The sequence below is a fragment of the Tamandua tetradactyla genome, chromosome 7, assembly GCF_023851605.1.
Source record: "Tamandua tetradactyla isolate mTamTet1 chromosome 7, mTamTet1.pri, whole genome shotgun sequence".
In the NCBI taxonomy this organism is placed as follows: domain Eukaryota; kingdom Metazoa; phylum Chordata; class Mammalia; order Pilosa; family Myrmecophagidae; genus Tamandua; species Tamandua tetradactyla.
In genome coordinates, this window is record NC_135333.1 from 26,060,652 (window position 1) to 26,086,911 (window position 26,260).

The 26,260-nt window shown below is 44.2% G+C and overlaps 1 protein-coding gene across 2 annotated transcripts in view; it reads right to left on the reverse strand.

The window, feature by feature from the left end:
- LARGE1 (LARGE xylosyl- and glucuronyltransferase 1) overlaps positions 1-24,173 on the reverse strand; it is a 617,012-nt gene extending 592,839 nt beyond the window's left edge. The window contains exon 1 of one of the 2 annotated variants that reach the window (XM_077168649.1): positions 23,788-24,173. The gene's annotated coding sequence lies outside the window, so the exon portion shown is untranslated. Of the gene's footprint in view, positions 1-12,012; positions 13,487-23,787 lie in introns of those variants that run through there. The other variant, XM_077168652.1, reaches the window with a different exon arrangement.
- Positions 24,174-26,260: the final 2,087 nt, after the last annotated feature.

Here is a 26,260-nt window from a genome sequence, read left to right on the forward strand (position 1 = left end):
TCAGTAGGATACCTCTCCCCCACCAGAACTGAACAAGGTAACAATTCCCTTTCACTTATTTGCAAGATGGCTGCTGTTTGCAGACAGTGTAGAAAAGCATCAATAGTCCCTTTCAGGCATTCCCATTTCAATTACCACCTCTAACTCTTGCCATGAAAAGAACACTTCTTGTGATATAAGGCTTCCAAATGTGGCACAGCATGAGGCAGCCCTACAACAAAATTGATGCCAAAACTTCATCACCCATCTGAGAGGCACTGACATAAAACCTGACGGATGGTGCCCAACTCTCAAAATGCTCTATAAAGGACTCAAATTCTGAACAGGCAAAAAAAAAGATACAAGCTCTCCCGTTTTGAAAATGGAGCTGGGTTTTACTGATCATCCAAGCCCGCTGAGCAGTCTCTCGGGAGTATAATGGAGAGGCTTCCTTCTAACCAAGTGATGCCTCTGGCTTTGCGAAACCTGGTACAACAACCCAATAAATACCAAGTGGAATTAGATGTAAGGTAGCTTTTAGCCTAGAACTGCAGGTGGCAAAGGATATAGCTTTGCCTGGAAACATGACAAAGAGCAAGAAGGCAGCCTAGACCAGGCTGCCGAGAGTGAGAGCCCCGTGGAGGCAGGCCCTTTGCCTTTTCTTCTCCTTACCCAGTGCCCAGCACAGTGCCTGGCATACTGTAGATAATAACCATGTTCAATGAATGAGTGAATGGAGGAGTGAAACTGGCAAAGCAGTAGTGACAGCCTGCAGCCTCTGGAAACCCTGATGTCGCCAATGGGGGTGTAATGCTAAGAGTTATTTCACAAAGAAGTGAGATTTCTGCACTGTTTGGGCACCTCAAAGGAAACATCTAGATGTACATAAATCCAGACAGCAGTATGTATTAGGCCATGTATAAAACGAAGTTAAAAAAAATAATAATGACCCAAATCCTTTAAATGTCGGTGTAGGGTTTTGAGGTTTGTTTTTGGTTTGTTTGTTTTGTAGTTGTTCTTTCTTACCATTGCAAGTTACTAGGGGAGGCAAAAAAGGAACACATTCTGAAAAACTTCTTAGCTTCTGCCCTAAGTGAACCTCTTTAGAATATCAAAATACAGCTCAGGAAAGCAAACCACAGGTTCCCATGCTGTCCATGAAATACTCAAGAGTTGGGACAGATATCTCAGGATTTACATCCAAATCATTCTGCAGGGCAACAGTCAGTGGCCAGCAAGTCGCGACAAGGCAGGCAAGGGCAGAAGTCTCAGATACCAGAGGGCACTGCTCTTGACCCTCCTTGCAAGTCTCACGCAAGGACCTTCTGAGTTTCAACCCACAGTTCAGGCCAAACATTCACCTTTCCAAAAGTACTTTCAAATGAAAAAACTCATATGGAGCATGCCATGAGTCAGGCCCAAATGCTCATTAAATTCCATATAATAGGAATGAGAGACCTCTAATGTCCCCATGGGGTATTCTGCCATCACCCAAGGGATGTAACTCATAGGTTACCTTCTCATATGATTCCTTGTGTTAAAGGTAGGAAGACTTGACAGACCTTCTGTGCTTGTTAGAAAGAATGTATGTCCCCTAGAAAAGCCATGTTTTAATTTAAATCGCATTTCAAGAAGGCAGAATAATCCCTATTCAATACTGTATGTTTGAAACTGTAAGCAGATCATCTCCTTGGAGATGCAATTTAATCAGGAGTGGTTGTTAAACTGGATTAGGTAACAACATGTCTCCACCCATTTGGGTGGGTCTTGATTAGTTTCTGAAGTCCTATAAAAGAGGAAACATTTTGGAGAATAGGAGATTCAGAGAGAGCCAGAGAAGAATGACATAGCTACGAGAAGCAGAGAGCCCACTAGCCAGCGACCTTTGGAGATGAAGAAGGAAAACGCCTCCTGGGGAGCTTCATGAAACAGGAAGCCAGAAGAGAAAGCTAGCAGATGACACCGTGTTCACCATGTGACCTTACAGATGAGAGAGGAACCCTGACTGTGCTCACTATGTGCCTTCTCACTTGAGAGAGAAACTCTGAACTTCATCGGCCTTCTTGAACCAAGGTATCTTTACCTGGATGCCCTAGATTGGATGCTTTTATAGACTTGCTTTAACTGGCACATTTTCTTGGCCTTACAACTGTAAACTAGCAACTTATTAAATTCCCCTTTTTAAAAGCCACTCTGTTTCTGGTATATTGCATTCTGGCAGCTAGCAAACTAGAACACCTTCTTTTACAGAGGAGGAAGAAGAAAGCTTAGAGAGTGTTCTAGTTTGCTAGCTGCTGGAATGCAACACACCAGAGACGGACTGGCTTTCAATAAAAGGGGATTTATTTAGTTGACGTATAGTTCTTCAGAGGAAAGGCAGCTAACTTTCAACTGAGGTTCTTTCTTATGTGGGAAGGCACAGGGTGATCTCTGCTGGCCTTCTCTCCAGGCTTCTGGGTTCCAACAACTTTCCCTGGGGTGATTCCTTTCTGCATCTCCAAAGGCCTGGGCTCAGCTCCAAGTGCTGAGACGAAGTATGCTGAGCTGCTTGGGCTGTGCTACGTTGAGGTCTCTCATTTAAGCAGCCAATTAAATCAACCATCATTCACTGCAGCAGGCATGCCTCCTAGCCGACTGCAGATGTAATCAACAACAGATGAGGTTTACATGCCATTGGCTCATGTCCACAGCAGTAGAACTAGGCACCCTCACCTAGCCAAGTTGACACCTGAATCTAACTGCTACAGAGAGGATGCGCTCTTATCCAAGATAAGACAGTGTGCCAGTTTGAAAGGACGTATGTACCCTAGAAAAGCCATGTTTTAATCCTAATCTCATTTTCTAAAGGCAGCCGTTTCTTCTAATCCCTATTCAGTATTGTATGTTTGAAATTGTAATTAGATTATCTCCCTGGAGATGTGATTCAATCCAGAGTGGTTGTTAAACTGGATTAAGCGGAGGCGTGTCTTCACCCATTTGGGTGGGTCTTGATTAGTTTACTGGAATCCTATAAAAGAGGAAACATTTTGGAGAAAGCAAGAGATTCAGAGAGAGCAGAGCAGAACAACATAGCCACAAGAAGTAGAGTCCACCAGCCAGCAACCTTTGGAGATGAAGGAAAATTCCTCCCGGGGAGCTTCATGAAACAGGAAGCCAGGAGAAGCTAGCAGATGATGCTGTGTTTGCCATGTGCCCTTCCAGATGAGAGAAGAACCCTGACCCTGATCGCTATTTGCCCTTCCACTTGAGAGAGAAACCCTGAACTCCACTGGCCTTCTTAAATCAAGTTATCTTTCCCTTGGATGCCTTAGATTGGGCATTTCTATAGACTTAATTTAATTGGGACATCTTCTCGGCCTTAGAACTATAAATTAGCAACTTATTAAATTCCCCTTTTAAAAGCCATTCTATTTCTGGTGTATTGTATTCCAGCAGTTAGCAAACTAGAACAGACAGCAAATAGCATCTGTATGCAAAGAACCACAAAACAGGCTCTTTGGTCAATGGGATCCATCCCGGGTCCTCCCATTCTCTCAAGGATTGTAACCTACTTTCCAGAAAGACAAGCTCCGAATCAGTTAGCCCAATCCACATGGACATATGAAGGGGTAATAACATACAGATGCATTTCTTAAGCTTGCGTCCTCCTCCCATGCAAATAGTTTTCCAGAGCATCAAGTATTAAAGCTTCTGGATGGCAGGTGAGCAAAACTTGGATGGGGGATTTTTGTTTTTTAACATGAAAAGACTACAGACTGACAAGCTACTATCTACTCCCCACATCTTTTCTGCTGTGATTTGCCATTACAAACATAGACGACCAGACAATGAACACAAGAGTCACGTTAAAACAATAACTAACGCAGGAGAGAGGACAATGACAACTTCTGTCAGCAGAGTAGCATAACGGACAGGTTTGTCATCTGCAGCGTCTTAACTGGGATTACCTCTGGGTGTGAAGAGAAAGTGATTTATGACACAGCAATGGCCCTTTGGTGATTTGGGCCCACACTTGTAAACTTTTTATCTCTATGATGCAAAAAACAGGATGACAAGATCCTCTTACACAGAGCATCCTTGGCAAGAGAGCCACTGGAGCTCCAGGCCAGATAATCCACTGCTCCAACAGAAAGAGTAAAAGAGACCAAGAGACAGGCCCAACATTTGCTGTTGGTCTCACTGTGCGTCCTGCCTGAGGACCGCCTCTGACCACACACCAGCTCCCCAAAGTTGTAAAACTCATTTCACAACCTAAGTCCATCGTCAGAGCATCTCAGGGAAGTTGTTATCTGCACGGACAATGCCTTGACTCCAATAGGATAGTGCTGTGCTTGAGGAGGAGAAAGGTCCAATTCTCACTATCAGATCTTCAGTGTTTTTGGCCAGCCCATAATCAGTTGTCATGACTGCAGTGTGTCTTTCCTCTCCTCCTCCTGAAGGGAAAAGTGTACCTAAGTTACAAACTCTGCCTCAAATTTACTATCCCTGAAACAAACGAATGTTTGAATGTTAATAGGTTTGTACATTAATATTATTTTTCAATAAAATAAAATCTATTCATAATGCTAAAAACACAGGGAGCTCCACCATTTTGAAATTCTTTTTTTTATGAGTAAAATCAGTTAATGGCCTTAAAAAATTACAAAATACACTAAATCAGACTTTCTTTGTCATTTCCTTAACAGTCTTAAAAGACTGAGGTGTCACTGATGTTTTTCTGACAATGGGCATAAGAGTATTATAATAGTAAAGTGTTGGCTGCGTAGGCAAGGAAAACATACCCAGAAAATAAAAGGGTTTTGGAGACCTTTGGTCTGTTTGACACAACTTCAAGGTCTTTAGGTTAATCTTCCTACTCAAAACTTTGTTGTTGTTGTTTTTTTGTTTGACCAGCTTCTTTTTAGGAAATCACCCCTTCTCCATTCTCCCACCCCAGTGCCAGACACAAGTTCTAGGCTCACTGAACCAGTATCAAGAATTTAGGATTTTTACCAGATACACTGGGAAGGAGAGGCTCTCCTTCAAATATAGTGGGAGGGTAGGTAGGATATAAACCTGGAGAGTCATGGGGACCATCTTTGCCATCACATGGGGCAGCTTCCTGAGAACAGAGTCAGCACAGAAGAAAACGGAGGCAAGAGATGGGTCAACACAGATTTGTGATGACTTTGTTTAAGAACCTGGTTAGAGAACTGCCTGATGCTTCCTCTTTATTTTTCAGTTACTTAGGTAAAAAAGTCCAATTGTTTTTTGCTTAAAGTCAGTAGGATTTGGAGCTCTATTATTTATGATCACATGTCTAGCCACATATGTAAAAAGTTGTATCAGAATTCAAACTATGTTTCCTGAAGCCCCATATAATTCCCAGGGATTTTAATAAGGAGTGTGTGTATGAGCTTTAAGGGATCACTGATGTCCAAGAATTCTATGGAAAAAAAAATTAAGTGTATAAGGGCCTGGGACAGAAAACAACTTAAGAATCACTCACCACAACTTCAGTACTGTGATCATCAAGTTTTTCTTGAATTCTGAAATGAATTCTTGCATATTTTTAAGCTACCATCTAGTTATCATCAAAATCTAAATAGCTCCTAAGGAATGATTTTTCAGCAAATTATAAACATTAGCACTTTAAAGTAAAACTTGCACATCATATTTTTAAGTGGAATCTAGCAACTTAGTATTGATGATTCTTTAAAATTAAGACAAACAGACCAAACTATTTCTTTTTTTTTTTTAATTTTTTTTATTAATCAAAAAAAGAAAAGAAATTAACGCAACATTTAGAAATCATTCCATTCTACAAATGCACTCAGTAATTCTTAGTATCATCACATAGATGTATGATCATCATTTCTTAGTATATTTGCATCACTTTAGGAAAAGAACTAGCAAAACAGCAGAAAAAGATATAGAATGTTAATATAGAGAAGAGAATTAAAATAATAATACTAATAAAATACATATATATATATAAAAAGGAAAAAGAAAAAAACAAAAACAAAAGATACCAACACACAAACAAACAAAAAACCATATTTCAGGTGCAGCTTCATTCAGTGTTCCAACCTAGTTACATTACACCTAGGTATTATTGTGCTGTCCATTTTTGAGTTTTTGTATCTAGTCCTGTTGCACAGTCTGTATCCCTTCAGCTCCAATTACCCATTATCTTACCCTGTTTCTAACTCCTGCTGGTCTCTGTTACCAATGATATATTCCAAGCTGATTCTCGAATGTCGGTTCACATCAGTGGGACCTTACAGTATTTGTCCTTTAGTTTTGGGCTAGACTCACTCAGCATAATGTTCTCTAGGTCCATCCATGTTACTACATGCTTCATAAGTTTAGTCTGTCTTAAAGCTGCATAATATTCCATCATAGGTATACGCCACAGCTTGTTTAGCCACTCGTCTGTTGATGAACATTTTGGCTGTTTCCATCTCTTTGCAATTGTAGATAATGCTGCTATAAACACTGGTGTGCAAATGTCCGTCTGTGTCTTTGCCCTTAAGTCCTTTGAGTAGATACCTAGCAGTGGTATTGCTGGGTCGTAATCCATTCTGCCATTCTACGTCTTTTGATTGGGAAATTCAGTCCATTAACTTTTAGTATTATTACTGTTTGGATAATATTTTCCTCTACCATTTTGGCTTTTGTATTATATATATCATATCTGATTTTCCTTCTTTCTACACTTTACTCCACACCTCTCTTTTCTGTCTTTTCGTATCTGACTTTAGTGCTCCCTTTAGTATTTCTTGCATAGCTGGTCTCTTGGTCACAAATTCTCTCAGTGACTTTTTGTCTGAGAATGTTTTAATTTCTCCTTCATTTTTGAAGGACAATTTTGCTGGATATAGGAGTCTTGGTTGGCAGTTTTTCTCTTTTAGTAATTTAAATATATCATCCCACTGTCTTCTAGCGTCCATGGTTTCTGCTGAGAAATCTACACATAGTCTTATGGGTTTCCCTTGTATGTGACAGATTGTTTTTCTCTTGCTGCTTTCAAGATCCTCTCTTTCTCTTTGACCTCTGACATCCTAACTAGTAAGTGTCTTGGAGAACGCCTATTTGGGTCTATTCTCTTTGGGGTGCGCTGCACTTCTTGGATCTGCAAATTTAGGTCTTTCATAAGAGTTGGGAAATTTTCAGTGATAATTTCTTCCATTAGTTTTTCTCCTCCTTTTCCCTTCTCTTCTCCTTCTGGGACACCCACAACACGTATATTTGTGCGCTTCATATTGTCATTCAGTTCCCTGATCCCCTGCTCAAGTTTTTCCATTCTTTTCCCTATAGTTTCTGTTTCTTTTTGGAATTCAGATGTTCCATCCTCCAGTTCACTAATTGTAGCTTCTGTCTCTTTAGATCTACCATTGTAGGTATCCATTGTTTTTTCCATTTTTTCTTCTTTGTCCTTCACTCCCATAAGTTCTGTGATTTGTTTTTTCAGATTTTCTATTCCTTCTTTTTGTTCAGCCCATGTCTTCTTCATGTCCTCCCTCAATTTATTGATTTGGTTTTTGAAGACTTCTTCCATTTCTGTTCGTATATTCAGCATTAGTTGTCTCAGCTCCTGTATCTCATTTGAACTATTGGTTTGTTCCTTTGACTGGGCCATATCTTCAATTTTCCGAGCGTCATCCATTATTTTCTGCTGGTGTCTGGGCATTTGATCAGATTTCCCTGGGTGTGGGACCCAGCTGGTTGAAAGGTTTTTCTGTGAAATCTCTGGGCTCTGTTTTTCTTTTCCTGCCCAGTAGGTGGCGCTCGTGGCGCTCGTCTGTCTGCACGGCAGTCGGCCCGGGAAACCACGCGTGAAGGCGGGGGTCGCTGGCCGCCACGGCTTGGGAGAGTGCCGGTCCTAATTGCCCAGCTGGCCCGAAACACCAAGTGTGACAGGAGGGCCCCGCTATCCAATGTTCCCAGTCAGACCGGGGAGCCACGTGCGTGGAGGGGACCCCTGTCGCCAGCCGCCCCGGCCGGGAAAACACGCGCCCCTCGAGTATCTCACTGCAGCGGATTCTCCCTGCCTGTTCAGCTGTTCCAGAGTGGGGTACGCTGTCTTTTTGGTCTCTGTCGTGACTCCGGGAGCTGTTTCATATTGTTTCTGTTTCTTTAGTTGCTTTTCTGGAGGAGGAACTAAGACCCGCGCGTCTTACTAAGCCGCCATCTTCCCCAAACTATTTCTTAAGAGCTAAAAACTTTGTATCATTCCTCAGCATCAGAGAGTGGCTCAAATACCAAGTGTAACCAGGTAAAAGACAGCAGGGAAAGAGGGGACCTTTTAACAGTGCCTTGAATAGAAGGGCCCACATGCCAATTTCAAATAGTCCCATTATTTGCTGTCCCTTGAGGTCTTTTTACCCAGAGCAACGCACCAGAATAAGATTAGTGTTGAGTAATAGAAAAGCCTTTAGAAAATGGAGAAGGTAGAGGTAGAAAGTAGAACCACGGACCCCACAGGCCCATTCATTTTAGGTAAGAGTACATATGTGAGTTCGAAGATCTAGAAATTGATTCTCTTAAAACTATTTATGCCTGCATACTTCCTGGAAAATCGTAATGTACCCCCAAGGGTATGTACAGTCCAGTGTTGAGACATGTGGGATAATGGATTAGGGGACAAAGATTAAGAACAAATATTCTGGAGACAGAACTGGGTTCAAATTTCTGGTTTTATCACTTGGGCTAACAACCTCTCCGAACCTCAGTTTCCTCACCTATAAAATGGAAATGTGTGGCTCAGAAGGCTGTAGTGAGGATTAAAAAGTTTCATACAACTTTGGGTATTGATGTGACACCAGAGACTCAGAGTTAGAGTACTGAAGCTATGAAAGTCAGCATTACCCCATTCAGCAACTGTTAAAAAAGCTGAAAAAGTGATCTGGATAGGACTAAGGTAAATCAGAATACTGGGTAAAGGACAATATGCCCCAAATGTTCAAACTTCAACCTCTGTGCAAGACCAAAGGAAGAGCTGTTTATTTGGTAAAAAAATTATACTCTGGGTAGCACATTATCTAATTTAACTTGTATGGTCAATTTACTTGAACACAATAATTACATGGAATCTTGAATAGGGCATGAGAGCTTATTGGTTTTTCAAGGTTAGTATGTTGCCCCGATATATCCCAGAGTAATTTGGGTAAGGTATAAAAAAGCATTTGCAAAGTCCCCTTGGGGGACTGTGGAGAAAGGAGGACATATTCAACTTCCCCATGTAGGGAATTTCTGATATTCTCGCAAGCAGTGAGGACAATCAATTCAACCCCCTCAATCTTGGGGTTCATCCCTATGAAACTTATTCCTACAAAGGAGAGGTTAAACCAACTGATAATTATGCCTAAGAGTCACCCCCAGAGAACCCCTTTTGTTGCTCAGACATGGTCTCTCTCTCTAAGCCAAATTGCCAGGTGAACTCACTGCCTTCCCCTCTATATGGGACATGACTCCCAGGGGTGTAAATCTCCCTGGCAATGTGGGTCCTAATTCCCAGGGATGAGCCAGGACCCAGCATCATGGGATTGAGAAGGTCTTCTTGTCCAAAAGGGGGAAAAGAGAAATGAGACAAAATAAGTCTCAGTGACTGAGAGATTTCAGAGTTGAGATATTATCCTGGAAATTATTCCTACACATTATAGATATCCCTTTTTAGTTTACAGTGTACTGGAGTGGCTAGAAGGAAACTGTTGAACTGTGTTCCAGTAGCTTTGATTCTTAAAGAAGACTATAGAACTATACAGTTTTTACAATGTGACTGTGTGACTGTAAAAACCTTGTGTCTGATAGTCCTTTTATCCAGGGTATGGACAGACGAGTAAAAAAAAAAAAAGGTGAGGGGAGGGTAATAAACAAACAAATAATAGGAGGAGAAAAATGGGTAACAATTGGGTAGACTGAAATATAGTGGGTCAGTGAGAGGGAAGATATGGGATATGGGATGTATGAGTTCTTTTCTTTGTTTGTTTCTTTTTCTGGAGTGATGCAAATGTTGTAAAATTGATCATAGTGAAGAAGACAATTATGTGATGATACTGTGAGCCACTGATTATATAATATGAATGCACTGTATGTGTGTGGATATTTCTCAATGAAAATATTTTAAAAAATAAGTTTCATGCATGTAGAGTACATCTCATAAGCCCATAATAAGCATTCAATAAACAGTAGCTGTAATTATAACCACCACTGTCACTGCTATTTTAAATACCATTAATGACAACTGCTAAGGAAAGGTCTTCTACATCATTTTCAGGCTCACAAATTCCCAAAGTGAGAAAGGAGCAGAGTGGACAGAAAGCTCCTGTAAAATGGCCTCAGGTGGCTGATGAGTAAGCATCTGCCTTTATCTTCAAAGCCTCTCCAAATTTTCTGAGACCTCTGGGCAGGGCTAAAAAGAGAACCACTGTGTCCTCCTCTTGATCCCCAAGGAGCCGGTTTGTTTTCTTATTTTACCAAGCACCACCACCAAACAAGGGGCAAGAACAAGGAGGAGAAGGGGGGAAGAAAATGTGAAGAAGCACTGAATAATAATAATTACAACAGCTAAAACTTACCAGGTACTTTCTGTGTACCAGACATTGTTTGAAGCATTACATCCATATTAACACAATTAATGAGCTCAAAAATGCTATGTTTCAACAGTAGCTACAGACAAACCCCAGTGAAAGTCTAGATGAAATCAGACCACCGCTGCAGATGCAGCAGGGACGTCATGACCATGTAACCCATGTCCCCAAGCCAAGGGCAAGTTCATGAAATGTTGCTAGTGGCTGGATCACACAAACCCTCTGATCCTTCCAGGCATCGCCTGGCACTCCTCTTCAATTTGCTAATAAGCAAACTTATTCATACAGCACCAATGCCTGGCTGATAAGGGGAGTAAAATGAAAATCCAAATGGACCTCACAAACATGAGACACAATATTAAACATTCTAACATAAACATGTAGTTGTCTGGTGCCTTTTGGCACTACAGTCAAGATTCTGCACAACTTCATGCACCCCTCCAAAGCCACCCCAGGATTCCTCAATCAATGATAGTTGCCATTCTGCAAATGGTTCCTTAAAGAATATGGAATGGTATTAAACCTAATAAACAGATACAAAGATCAAACCATACATCAGCATCTTGAAACCAAGAGTGCAGTCAGAAAGAATCAAAGATTCAAGGGTAAGGTCTGCTGGGATCAGTCACCTTCTAACCAAATGTGCTCCGGATTGTCTAATGACAATACCCAAGGAATGATCCTCTTCATCAGAGAAAAAAAAAAAAGCCTAAGGAGAAGAAGCAGGTAAAAGCCTGAGAAAATGGAAAAGCAAACAAAAGTAGAGGGTTAAGGTAACAATCAGAAGAGATAGGGTAGAGATGGTGGTGGCAGAATAGTCAAAATGACACAGATAGGGGTAAAAGATGTGAAAGAAGTGACAGAAGGTGCGAAAGTACTTCAGTCCCCTATATGGCAACATTCAGCCCTTGGAGGGGGCACCAAAGACATTTCTGGGTCTGGAGAGACGGCAGGGGCCCCTTCTACACCATTACCACCAGGCATCTTGAGGGCATCACCACCCACGTGAAAGGTCCACCAGTCTGTTTTAGCAACTGGTGAGGAGGCCTGAAGGAGTTCTCAGGAATGCCTTGAGAAGCTAATTCACATCCCTGGTATTTGCCCTTGCCTCACAGCTTGATGCTCAAGGTTCAAAGGGTTACATATATGCTTGGACAGCAAATTCAAAGGCATGCAAAATAACAACAATAACTAATTACTAGATACATACTATGCTCCAGGCAAATAGTGAAACAACAAAGATCCCCAGAATAATAAGATTCAGTCTCTGCTGAAAGGCCCTAATTCTCTGCCAAGATAGTCAGGTAAAAGAATTGAGAATATGGTGTGGACGTTACAGCAGGAGAAGTTAGCACAAAGTACAGATGCAGTTCAGCACCCAGTGTCAGGAAAAGTTTCTTGAAAAAAGGATTTTGAAGGAAATATAGAAATGTCTGAGGCAAAAAAGAGGGAAAGAGCTTACCAGGCAGACGGAGAGGTACATGCGTAGTTTGGCTAGTTCCAGGGGAAAAAAATCAGTGAAGAAGAAAAATAATGAGTTAGGGATTGGTGACACATGAAATGGGATGAGGGAGGCGGGTGACAGAAGATGCTGCTGTAGAGAAAAGCCAGTTCATAACAAGCTTTGTGTGCCCTGATAAGAAAGTTGGATGTTTTCCACTGGCTGATAGTGAGCCAGTAAGGGTAAGTACACAGAACGTTCCAGAAAAGCACTCATTCCTTAAAGATTAAAAGGGATTGGTCTAACTTATTTGAAAAATTTTGTTGTCCACAATGGCTTACTCTGCACTTCTGAAAAGTGTATACTGTAATCGCCCAGCAAGCGCCTCAAGGCACAGAAATGCTACTGGTCACTGGAAGCCAGACACAGGTTTCAGGATAAAGGTGACTGGGGAGCCCAGCAGTCAGTGCTTCAGTCAGTGTGCTCTCAGCTCTCCACAGCAGCTTTAAGAGCCAGGTTCCAGGAAGAGGAGGATTTTCCCTATTGCATCCCTTACTAGTCGTCATCCAAGGGTAGGAAAAAGGTTGTTCTATAACCCTAGGCCCCTTTTTAAAAACACCCATAAAAAAGGCTGCGAGGAGTGCATTTCTACCAAGTCCCATTTCCAGCCAAGCTGCACACCAAAGGAGAAAGTGCTATTTTAAGAAATGCTGCTTGTGATAGACTTTATTCCAGTGAAGCCGATTTATGATGGGCAATGAAAATCATCTCAGACAACACTATCAGACAGGTGTTAGTGAGCTAATGATTGGGATCAGAGAAAAAAAATCGGGTGCTTCCCTTGGTAGCACTACTACCAGGTCTCTCCAGTGACCTCCCAGTTTCCACCTACCCACTCTCTAATCTGTGGCATGCACCGTCACCAGGTGTATCTTCCTCAGACAGTGTTTTTAATACACATTCCTCCTGATCAAGTTGCCCCTTCCTTCTAAAAGCCTAAAGCCCCAACCTAGTTTGCCACCTCGATCTCCAACCTCCTTGCTAATACAAACTCAAGCTCTAACCCCAAAATATACATTTGTCCTTTTGTCAACCTACTCTCCCTTTAATACTGCCACTCAGGTTTTCTTGATCCTGTGTCCGAAGACAAAACTCAGATCCTACCTCTTCCACTGAGGTAAGTGGCCAAGGTTGGTTCCCTCCTCTCATCTCCCATCAACTTTCACCATGGACAATTCACCGTGCCATTAAAAGCACTGCTTTAATGTCCTTTCTGTGATAGCTTTGTACTGATCATTGAAATCTTTCTCCCACTGCTTAACTTCTCACACAATTTTTTTTTCGAATCTTTTCAACCATTTTCCTTCAGGGCAAGGACAGGAGGCTTTCAGTTTAATTCAATAAATGTTGATTGAAGTTTTCCTAAGTGATAGGAGTTTTGCAGGTCGCTCCAGTAGATACTCCGAGGTTAGGTGTAACCTAGTCATAACCCCTAAGGTGACACATAAGTGAAGGAATAAGAAAAGTAAATAGATATTGACAATGCCAAGCAGAAGACGACAAGCATAGCCCTTTTTTAAAAAAATTTATTTTTCATAATGCCTCTTCTCACACTGTCTCCTGTTCACTAAGGGCCAGAGCTCTAAGTGAGCATGGGGGTTGGCTCCTCAAGCATACCTGCTGCCCAACGCAGTTTCCCTACTGCCCTTCATTCATGTTTTTATTAGAATTTACCTTGCTGGATGGATAGCCTGTGATTCCCTCACTTCTGCTCCTGCTGTGAAGCCAGGACTGCAGACAGTAGGTTCCTGGTGAATGTTGACTGGATAAATCAAGCAAATGCCACAGTGCTACAGGTAGGAAGAAAAGAGCTTGACCAGATGGAGACAGGAAGGAGAATGGGGAGCTTGGTAGGGCAGAGTCATCCAAGTGGGGAAACATGGGGCATTTCCAGGCAGGAGCCCAGAGACTGATATGGAAGAGCTACAGAGAAGTCACAGGTGAAGCTAGAGAGGGAGGGAGGCTAGGGCAAGGAAGCACGGAGAGAACCAGCTGAGGAGTTGGAAGAGCAGAGTGGTTCAGAGTTGGGTCCTGGCTCGATGCCTCAGGGCTGTGTGACTTGTGCAAGCCTCAGCTGCAGCATCTGGAAAGAAGGATTAAATGACTAATAGTGATCAAAAGAAGCCCTTGAAGCAGGCACATAAGGGTACATACCCGCAAGCCATTCCCCTTCTTCCTGAGAGAACTCATATTCTGTTCAGTTTAGAGTAGCTTCTACGCCCAAAATGGATGCCCGACTGTTTGCCAGCGGTGAGCTTAGAGATGGGAAAGTAATGAAGTTCCAGATAATGGGACCCGAGGGGTGGTCTCCTTGGGGGCTTCCCCCGGAGAAAAGCCCAGTGGAAGGAGTCTCCCACTTACTTCCTGACTCATGATACTAGAACCACCCAGCCATGCTGAAAGCCTGAGGTGAAGCACTAATCCACTGACAAAGATGGAAAGAATCTGGGTCCTTAATCATATCCTTTCTCCAGACCTCTTGATAGTGAGAGATCGATGCTTTAATAGCTCAATTCATTTTAATCAGGAATTCTGTTACTTCCCTGAAGCTGAAGGGACCCCCTCTGATAAAGCACACAGTAAATGTCAGCTACTTCTTGCACTATAACTTTTGATCAAGGTAGGAGCATGAAGTGATCAGTGCTGTACTTTAGGAACCCAACAGTGGTGCTGAGATGGTTTTGCAGCAAGGAATAAACTGTAGAGAGCAGTTGGAAGGCTGTTCTACTAGTTCAAGGTCACTCATTCAATGAATAGTTCCCACGTGCCTACTTCTGTGACAGCTCCTGTGCTAAAGACACAAAAGAAAAGGACAGAGACAGGGGCAATGCCTTCAGGCAACTCGGGATCTCCTTCTGGGTGAGGGACGGAGTATCTATAGGAGAGAGAAGATCCAAGTGCCCTAGAAGATTTGGAATTTTCATCACCTGGTAACAGATTGGAAGTCAGTATTTCAAAGAGAAACAATCACATGAAAGCTCCAAGTTTAGATTTAGGGAATTCTTAAAGCAATTTGTTTGGCTCACTTCTGATCGATTGCTTGGTTTTCAGAAGTCAGGTGGGCAGAGGCAATGACAAAATTCATTAGGATAAGATGATTAGGAGATACCAGATGGAAATTCAGATTAAGTTGTCCAAGGAGTAGTTGAAAAGGCCTTCCTGGTACTAGGGAAAGTGGAGCTAAAAAGTACAGATGTGACAGTTACCTGCAAGAAACAACTGTTGACACTGTGGATGTGCAGTGGCCTGAAACTGAGTTTACTGGAGGGAAGGGAAGCGGGCTGAGGATGGAAGTCAAGGAGTTACGATTTTGAGAAGGTAGAGCAGAGAGCCACAAGCTACACTGGGTGGTGAGGAAGCTGGGCTTCCTGTCCTGACTCTCCCATTAGCTATGTCACTCTGGACAATTCCCTTTAGTTCGCTGGCCTTCGTTTCCAAACTGGTGAGATGAAGGGGTTGGTCTAGCAGGATTTGAAGGTGTCTTCCAATCCTGGCAGCCTCGCAGCACTGAAGCTCAGCATCTCACCAAGAAGGCAGCAATGCAGACTTACTGATATTGCAAAGCCCAGGTAAGAATGATCCACAGAAACAGAGAAAGGGAAGAAGACACCCACGATAACAGGTGAGACAATACTTCTCCTTGCTGTCAGGTCCACGTTATCCACCTAACCCAGGAGCTGTGAGGTGTGTCCTTGTCTACATCCAAGTCATTCTATAATCATCAGCAGCAGCACCAGAATTACTATTGTCAACCATGCATCCTAAGGTCCTGCAGCATTTAAAATCCTTTTCAGAGGCAACTTGGAATGTAAACTCGAAAAGGCTTAAAATATGCCTAATGACAGCTCCTCTCATTCTAAACAAGTTAGACTTCCTACAAATTTAGAGAAGAAAACACACAACACATTTTGGTATTGCATTTTTCCTTGCCTTTTGACAAAGCTGTCAATGTTTGAACCACAACAATGATCCCTAAGAGAATTCCTTTCTGCTTATCTGAAGTATCTTTTACATTTCAAAAATAACAGCTTCCTGGAACAATGGCCTAAAGGAGTCCTAGCCCTCACCACTGAAGTTCACTGATATTCACTCAACCTCTCCTGCCACCCTGTCCCCATCCCAATACTAAAAACAGGACCACTTACTCATTCGCTCAACGAATCACTCAGCATGGACACAGCTAATTATTTATTGCAGACCTACTATGCAACAGGCACCGTGCCTGGAGATGGAAAAAGCTTCACCCTGTTTGTTCCCGTGCCTCCTTTGGCTGCTGAAGCAAAACTAAATGTCATTCCCAGATGAGAGCTGACATCAGTCAAGGAAGCTGGTACCCAAATAGTGCTGGCACATAAAGGATCTACGTAACTGTTCTGGAAACAAAATGGGAGAGGGAAATGTTAAACTCACTCAATAACAAATACATTCGTAATGCAACCAAGACAGCCACAGCGATTCCTAACCCCAGATTAGTACTCAAGCACCCAACATTCCCCGCTGAATTTAAATTAAAAAGGTGGGGGAAAGGGGGAATACCCACATGTCAAGGTTCTTGTGTAAATTCTCCTAAATTCTATTGCTACCATGAACAGCAGGGAAGATCGGCAAGCCCTTTCTTCCCAAGTGGCCTTGGTATTTCAAAAGAGAACTCTGTTAAGGGCAAACCTCTGACAGTAGTCAGGCCTCCATCTCCATATGGATTTGCTGCTGGTCCAAAGCACAGCCCACAATGTGACAGGAGGCTAAGATTACGGGTAAGTCGGCACTTTCAATTCCAGCCTGGCCTGTGGTTATCTACAACTCCATGTGGCCCAGTAATACCTCTGGAGCCTTAAATGCCTTACATTTTACTCCAACCCTAGAACAAATTTCTTTTCAGAAACTTTCATAAGAAATAAAAGAACCAAAAACAAAAAGCCCTAGTCATTTGATTTACAGCAAAAGAAGCACCAGCAGGCAAGCATAATTTCAATTTTTTAAAAATGTCTCGTGCACATCAGCTCTACTGTATACTTAGGCAGAACATAATTAATTCCATATCTCTGCAATTACTAAAGCTCAGAAACCTGTAAACTCTTATCTAATTTCCTTTTTAAACTGCTTTTGTTCTTGATATATTCTTAGAGATAGAATTTGCAGATATTAGGAATTCATGCAGGTGGGTAGTCAGAATTGCTTGCTATCTCCTGGAAGAAGAGTAGTCAAATAAGCAATGTGCCCAAAGTCAATACACAGTGTGGCTAGTTAGTGGCTATGAAACTTTATGTAACTACTGTACTTCTTTCTGTAATACTATTCAATATTCGGCTCTTGGCAGGCAGATCTAGTGGGTTGTTCATTAAGACATTCCATTTTATGTTTGAAAAGTCTTCCTTAACTTTATTTAAGAGGTGAGGTTCCCAAAAGTGTCCATCATGATCGTGTTTATCAAATAATTCAAGATGCACTAAAAGAACCATGCATTAAAAGGACGCTTGCTCCCTTTTTAGTTTTTAGTATATTAGAATACCTGAAAGGAAATACCTGAAACTGTTGAACTGTATTCCAGTAGCCTTGATCGTTACAGACAACTGTATAACTTTACAGCTTTCACAGATCGACTGTGTAATTGTGAAAACCTTGTGACTGACGCTCTCTTTATCCAGAATATGGACAGATGCGTAAAAAAATAAATAGTTGGGGGGATAATGTGTAAAAAAATAAATAGTTGGGGGGATAAGGGATTAAAAAAAAAAATTTGTCTAGATTGCAATACCAGTGGTCAATGAGAGGGAGGGGTAAGGGGTATGGGATGCATGGGGTTTTACTTTTTTCTTTTCATTTCTTATTTTGGAGAGATGCAAATGTTTTAGAAATAATCATGGTGATGACTACACAACTATGTGATGATACTTTGGGTCACTGTACACTTTGGATGGACTGTATGGTATGTGAAGATATCTCAATAATTTTTTTTTAAAGGAAGCTTGCTATGAATCCCTTTTGTAAAGTGAAAAATCCCTTTGTACCCCAATTAATAATTACTTAAATTAATTTTTTTGAGATGGCATTTTCCATTTTGAATTCTCCTAAAATAAGTACTTCTTCTACTTAGCTTCCATATTAGAATAATAATGTAACAAACTTATATTTACGTTGCACTTACAATTACATTTCCTCTTTTTAATAAGCAGTAACTCTATAGCCAGAAGATCAGTGCCAAAGTCGAGAGGAGTCTTCCTTCTAGCAACTCACAAATTTGAAGGCATAAAATTATGTGGGCTTGTATTTTTCCTGATTTGTACTTCTATGCAATTGCTTTTCAGCATCTATTTTTCTTTAAAACATGCCCCCCCCATGCACTTACAGTGTAACTTTTTGCCAAAGTAAAGGATTCCACTTTCCATGTTAGAATCCAGGCTTTGCAAAATCCCAGAGTCTACTTAATTATCTGCTTAATTTTGAAACAAAATTTTCAGCATTGCTTTTTATCAAAAAGTGCAGTGCTTAATCCTGAAGTAGTAGGCATCGAAAAGTGGAACATTCAAGAACCAACAGATTTCCACAATACATATGAAGTCAGTGGACAGTCAGTGGACAGGACTAGCTGCTTAAGAGTAGATGTCCTTCAGATGAGTAAAAAATATGGATAAAAATAAATAAATAATAGTGGGGAAAGGGTAAAATAAATTGGGTAGATGGAAACACTAGTGATTAATTAGAGACAGGGGTAAGGTGTATGGTATTATGGGTTTTTTCTTTTTTCTTTTTATTTCTTTTTCTGAAGTGATGCCAATGTTCAAGAAATGATCATGGTGATGAATACACAACTATGTGGTGATATTGTGAGCCACTGATTCTGCACCATGTATTGAAAGTATGTGTGTCAAGATTTTTCTCAATAAAAAAATTTTAAAAAAAAGATTGGATATCTTTACGTACTGGAGTTTTAACACAGACCACATTATGCAAAATCTGCAATCAACACAGCAGACATTTTGTGATTCTCTTCTTTGGCATTGCATACTTACAGTGTTTTATAATTCAAGGTAGGGTACACCTTTGAATTGGTCAGTCCCTTCCCATTTTAGAATTAGAGCACAGAAAACCTAAGAAACTGTCTGAGCTTTGCCACTAGCCCCATTGAGACAAACAGCTTCTCTCTCTGGGACTCTAAATTCCTAGTTACAGGACAAATAATTCACTTATGTACAGAGACAGCACTGAAACCCAGAGTTGTCAGAAAGTATTCTACGGTCACACAGTAACTTAGCAAAAGGTACAGGGCTTGAACCATATCTCCTGATTTCATTTAACATACCCAGCCTCCTACCCTATACTTAGGGATAGAAGAAAGAGGTAAAACAAACATACACACACACAGAAGCTCTTTAATCTTTATTGTCCTTCCAGTTTCTGTTTCTGAAAAACTAAATATACTTAGCCCTAGCGATCAACTGCTCAACTGTGATTTTCTATTCATGCTAATATTCTTCTGCAGCTACATTTATACTTTTCTCCCTCAACTTATAGTTTTTTCAACCCACAGAACACACCCACCCACACCCTCACACACACACACACCCTACCACCCTCAATATTATAAAACTCTTCCCTCTCCAAACAGCCAAGAAAGTTGAGGCCAGAACTAAAATGATTCAAACACAAGTGTTAGAAGCGACCATAATTCTACCCAGAGGCAAATCTGACAAAACGAAATCTGTTCTCACAGAGAAAGGTTTTTTTTTCGTACTGTATCATTTGTCAAGTAACACTGTCATTTTTCCCACTGTTGCATAATCACATAATGAAAGCCCCAGATGTAATTCATGTACACAAGGGGGCAGACTTAGGGTTGATAAGGAACCGACCCTTTCTTTATTTGCATTGCTAATAAATTTTAAGGCACAGGCAAAATACTACATGTAGAAGGATAAAGGACAAAAAGAACATTTCTTTTTCTTTCTGATTTTAATAACAATGCAGGATAATCAAGGAGTATTCCTGGATCTTAACCCACAAACATTGTTGCCACCATTTGAATACACAGAGAATGAAGCCAGGACAGAGACAGCAGGGGATGATAATAAATTATTTCCCTTCTAATGCCAAACCATCCTCCCCCAGCACATTCCAACTTCCAGCCACACCAACTACTTACTGTAGCCCATATATTTCAGATTTCCAGGCTGTTCTATCTGCCCGGAACTCCCTTCCTTTCTACTATTCTGGAAAACTCAAACTCACCTTTTGAACACATCTGTACAACAGTATTTAGTTCACAGTAAATAAGGAGTTGAATGCCTGCCTCCCCTAAAAGGCTAGAAATTAAATATGGAAATTCTGTAACCCTAACACAGGGCATGGCACCTACACAAAGATGTTCTGTTACTATTTGCTCAATTAGAAGGAAAATCTTCTAAAATACAACTCTACTGAGTGCTGCCTCCTGCACCCCGAATGTCAATCTGTCAGAGAGAAGCTAAGTACCTGAGTACCTCTCAAAGTCAGATATTCCAGAATAGAGCCGCAAAGCTTCATCAACATAAGCAGATCCAGTGAGGAAGCTGTATTGCTGAGGTGTTTCAATGGCAGGGCTCTCAGTGCCCTGTGCCTTAAACTTCCAACCTCAGGTATTCCCTTCTCTCTGAGAATTTCTGGCTGTAAAGACACCTTCACGTTTTCCGCAGGTCTCTAAGGAAGGCCAGCATTCTGCCTCGACTTCCTAGTCTACTTCACTCATCTGGCCTCCTTCAGATTCACAAGACTTCATTCATGCCCTAGGTACACAGCAGATATTCTCTCTAAGATGAGTTTTCATTAATTGGTGTGCAATGTCAAATCCAATCGTATTTTTCTACACCAATCCCAACCCCTTGTTGACACTGTGCCTTCGAGAATCAATCTACAAAGCCTTAATAGGAGAAATAAAGCTTTATGCTAACCACAATAGCTCCCCTTAAACTACCTAAATATGCAGTTATACATATGTGCAAAGGGTCAAAACTGTGGTCTAGGAAATGCAAAGACTCACGTACATCTGGATATTCCAAGCACTGAGTCACACCTACCATGCTGAACTGGACCTTTAGAATCCAGCAAGACCCAAATCTTGGTGACATCTACCTCTATTCATGCTAATGCTTGGAAATGGCTGGTCTTGTCTAGAACTCTATCTCCCACCTTTACTGTTTTCCAACATCAGGAGTCAGCTGTGAAAGACTTTCCCACTGTGGGTAAGCCTACAGCTGTGGGGCTTTGATCTTTGGGGAAATAAAATTACAATTCAACTCTGCTACAAGAATCTTAGGCACTAATTATTCAATCCTGCTAAAAACTGCAGAATATCTGATGCATAAGTACACTGTCAAAATTTAAGTTATCATTTGTATAAATAAAAGGTATGTACTTTTAAAGGGATCATAGGAAGGACTTTTAAGTTTGATGTGATTGATTCTAGAGATGTTTTTAAGTAGCATAATCTTATGAACATTGTCAGGGATTTGCAGTCCAAAAACCAAAAAACAAACTTTTAAAAAATTATCCCGGTCTAACATTCAAAAGATAGAGTTTGCAGGAGGTTCTGTCTCTCAAAATGTACAGCCCTTATATAGGGACAGTTTCAGAGTCTCACGTAACACTTCCAAGTAAATCAGATCTGAGTTGTCCAAACCACATTTTAGAAGTAAGCAGCCTTCAGGCTTAAGCCCCCAGGATCCATCCATTAGTACCAGCCTCACTGGGTTCTAAAAAAGTTTGGTTCATGAGCCCTAGAGATAAACTACAACCTTTTGTAACACTGGTCCTTACGTTTTCTTCATCAGTGGTGGAATAGAAAACGAGTCCCCCCTAGTGTCCTGCCATTGTAGGTAGCTAAAGTGTGGAGACAATGCAGGGCTCACCCTCCTGCATTCCACACGAACTTTAAATTTTAATGCACAACCCAGGAACCCAGAACTAATGCATATCCCCACATCCTTCCCAAGAGAATGAAGCACTTCTTGGACCTAGATGACATGAAAAAAAAAAAAAAGAAAAAAACCACCTTTCATTTCATATCTAAGGCGCTTCCAGTAAATGCTTAAAAGCCAAAGATCAGAAAAATTAATCTACAGTCCATATACTCTTCAGTAAATGAAGAGGGTGCATATTTGTTAGCAAATACAACCCACTCTTAACGTGTACAATGTTTTCCTTAAAAACCTCTCCATTCTACTAGGCGGATTTTATTTCCTTTTCTCACCACTCTTGAAAATCCACTAAGATCTAAATCTTGATGAGGTCTGCCTCTCTGTTCAAGTTAGTCTTCTTCCTGGCATGGAATTAGCAGGGCCAGGCTTGATAAATGCCTATTCTCCTCAAGCAATTTTCACTAAGTAAAGTACTCTTGAAAAATAAAGGTACACTAAGATATGTGTGAAACCTTAAAACCAGGTGTTTTGCTTTTTTTTTCTTCCAGTGAGTAATTCATTCATGTCACCCATTTGTGAGAGATAAGAAAGAAACCACCACTTGTTTCTTTCCTAATTTAGAACGCTCCCTTCTCTTAAATCTATCAAAGCTGACTACTGAGGTGGGAAGACAGGAGAGATGAGGAGAAAAAGTAACCTAAGATGACTGCCCCCAAGGAGTGAATAAGCACTTTAAGTCTACACCTGTGTCATAAAGGGAATAGCATCTGCTTTTAGGTGAGGTGAAGGTCCCCGTACACCCCCGACTCTCTGAGAAGAAAGCAAGAACCTGAACTCTAGGGGCACTTATATAAGGCACTGTAAAACTTCCTGTGACATTCTCCGAAAATGTAAGCTGCTATTTTGCTCCCTCAGGAGATCATTTTAATGCACTGAGTGACAAAATTCACGGATTCGGAATTCAGAAACCTGCTCAACCGAGGTACATCAGCACAGGGACGGAAAAAAATCCATCCCTATTAAATAGGGTCATCAGGGGGATGGATACAATGTACGAGAGACAATCTGTTCCCTCCGAAGTGACCCATTTAAAATCAGATTGGTCCCAGGTAAGCTTAGAGGTTTAATAAATTTCAAACCGGGAAGGATAGGCTTGTAGAATTGAGGTTCCTTAAGAGGAAAATTTAAAAGAAGGTAATAAGGCAATTCAAAGATGCACAAACTTTGGAATCAGTCACAACACCCTTCGGAAGTAGTAACATTTGCAAGAATCCCTGTACAATGATCACTCATCACAAGCTTTATCTAATAGACTGACACGCTGGTTGGGTTTTTCCCCTATCAGACACCTCTGCCACCAAATCGCTCTGTCCTATAAAGGGACTCGCAAGCTGTGGCAGCTCACCATCAAATCGGCCTCGGCTCTCTGCAACAGGGAGCAAAGAAAAGTTCTTCACAGGTCCAGGCCAGGAAAGGCAGGTGGGTATCGCCAAAGAGGGACCACTCCAAACACAGCAGGTTTCCCAAAGCACACAGCTATCAAGCTCTCGGGGCGGTGACCGGATCGGGGGTGCGGGTGCAGCACCTCCTGAGGTTAACGACAAACTCCTGGCTCTCGCCCTAAGAGCAGGGGAGGCCCTGCGATGGGCCCTAGGGACATCGGGGTTTCCGGGCTTCCACCTCCGGCCTCTCCAGGCTGTCCCGGCCCAGGCAGCAGAGGATGTGCCCGCCGTCCCTTTCCGCGGGCATCCCGAGAAGGGGGACTTTCAACCACAGGTTCGGAGAACTTGTCCGGGGCGGTTCACCAGGACGCACTCGCGGCAGTTCTCTCACTCCGGGCTCTTACCTTGGCCGTGGCTGCTGCCAAGCAGAGGGAAAGCTGGGTGGTACGGCGGCGACGCCGCCGCCTACGAGGCGCAGGGGATCCGGGTCCGGTCCCAGCAGGCACTACCCTGATTCGACCCGCGGTGCCAAGCTCAGACTTCGAGACGGCCCCCGGCTCCAAATGCCGCGCGGAGGGTCCGGGCTGCCCAAGTTGAGCACTGTCCCTTCTTCCTCTCCCTCCGGGGCCGCCGCCTGGAGCTGCTCCTTGCCCGGGGGACTCTTTCGAGCCCGGGGCGCCCTGCATGGGCAGGGGCCGTGGTCCGCGGTGTCCCCGCCGCCGGTTGGGTCCGGGGAGGGGGCGCTGGGGGAGAGACGCTGGGCGGCCGCCGGGGTCAGGGCCGGCTCCACCTTCCGCACTCCCTGGCCGCTTCACCCCTTCAGGGCAGGGCCTGCCGGCTCCCGGCCGGGCGAGGCGAGAGCGGCCGCGCCCCCTGCCTTGGGCGCCCGAGCTCCGGCGGGGCGGCAGGACAGAGACAGCCGGGCCGAGAGCCGATCGCGGCGGTGGGAGGACGAGGGGGTGACAGCCGGCCGCGGCGCCCCCTCCCCCCAGGCCTGTGTCGCCCGCCCGCGGCTCCGCGGGAAAGAGGCGCTGGAGAGGGCCTCACCCGGCCTGGGGCGCGGGGCCGGGGACGCTGAGCCGGGGGAGGCGCCCCTGGAAGGTCACCGGAGCCGAGGCGCGGCCAGCAGGGCGCAGAGCGGTGGGTGCCGGGAGCCGAGGCGAGCGACCTCGCCGCCGCCGAGACGCGCCGGTTTTCCGGAGCGCCCGGTGCTGGGAGCTAGGCGGCCGCGGCAGCCGCCACCGGGCGCCGCTGGCCGGAGCAGGGCGCGGGATCCCCACCGCTCGCGCTCAGCCGGGCGGGGACGGCCGCGCTGGGATCAGCGAGGGGGGGCGGGCGGGCGGGCGGGCGCAGGGGTCCGGGGTCCGGACTGGCCCCGCCGCCGCGTGCCCAGAGCGCCGGGCTCGCTCAGCAGCTGCAGTGACTGTGTGTCTGTATCGGGTCTGTGCAGCTGGGGGGGGACCGCGAGCCTGGGCCGGGTTCCGAGCGAAGGCGGAGCCGGTGGCCGCTTGGGCGCCCGTCCCCCACCCGTGACGGCGCATCCGGCCAATGGTAGGCTCCGCTGCCGGCGCGGACTGAGAGCCCGCCCCACATAGGCTCCGCCCCCCACAGAGGCTCCTCCCTCTTACTTCTTCAGCTCTTTTCGCGCAGAGGCAGAAGCAACACCCGGAGCCAGGATTCTCGGCCCGGGTCGGGATGAAAGGGTGCAAGCTGGGAGCTCCCCGCCCTTCTCCCCCCACCCTGGCCGCTCCCGGCCGCCTTCGGCTTGGCGTGCCTCGCGGAAAGAGGGGGAAGGGAAGCGGGACGGGACCGCAGCTGCCGCCGTGGAGCCGCCTGCAGGCTCGCAGAGCCGAGCAGCCTGTCCACACCCCCTTTTACAAAAAAGCCGCCGTGGGAAGTAGGAAGTTTCCACGCCTCCACCTGCTACCCGGGTCGCCGCTTCTGTCGGACGTGGACAGGGAATGGGGCAGCCTACGAGAAGCTACGTTGAAGGGCTCTAACAGCATCCTTTTGGACTCTGTGTCCACGATTCCTACTCAAGACTCCCTATTCTTTTGGGGAAACTGCATCTGTGCCCATCCCCTCTCCCCATGCACACCACCGTGGACACATAGCACGCCCCCTCCCCGATCCGGTTTATTCTTGCTCTTTCCCTCTTGGCAAAAAAAAGCCCACGCGCAACCTCCTTTTAAATGGACTTCTAGTCTCCCAGTCCTAAGGACGAAGGTGAGGGTGCAGAAAGTCCTCTCCGGCTGAGGAAGAGGAGGGTGAAATTGGTTGGGGCAAAGAAGGAAGAGTGAGAGCGGATGGAAGGAGGAGGCCTCGGGAGAAAACCCGGAGGAGACGGCTTACAGGCGGGGAGAGAAAGAGACCGCAGAGGGATGGACAACTCCGATCTAGAGACCGCGGCTCCAGGAGCACGATCCGCCTAGCCGGGTTTTTGCTCAGTTCGGTTCCAGAGCTTCTGGGGTCCCCTTCCCCCCGGGTCCCCATCTCTCCCCAGCCCGGAAGGCCGTCAGGTCTCGGCGTTGTCTCCGCGAGCTCTTGGACTCGGAAGCAGCGGGAAGCCCACCTTAGTTTTGGGATGGATTAGGAGGAGGATGCAAAAGCAAAGATAAAGTGCAAGGAGGGGCGGGGTGGGGGTGGGGGGCGCGGAGACCTAAGAAAGGACGCCGAGCGTGGGCTGTCGCGCTGACCACATTCCCTAGAGGAGGGCCTGGGGGCCCAGGGGTTCTGAGGTTTGACTCCAGAACTCGGTTCGGGACCCTGACTCCAGCCTAACCTTTAGGTTGAACCAGCTCGGACCCTTCCCGCGTCCCCTCCTTTACTCCAGCTGCGACGACCCCCACCACCCGCTCTTACCCAGCTCTGGAGCTC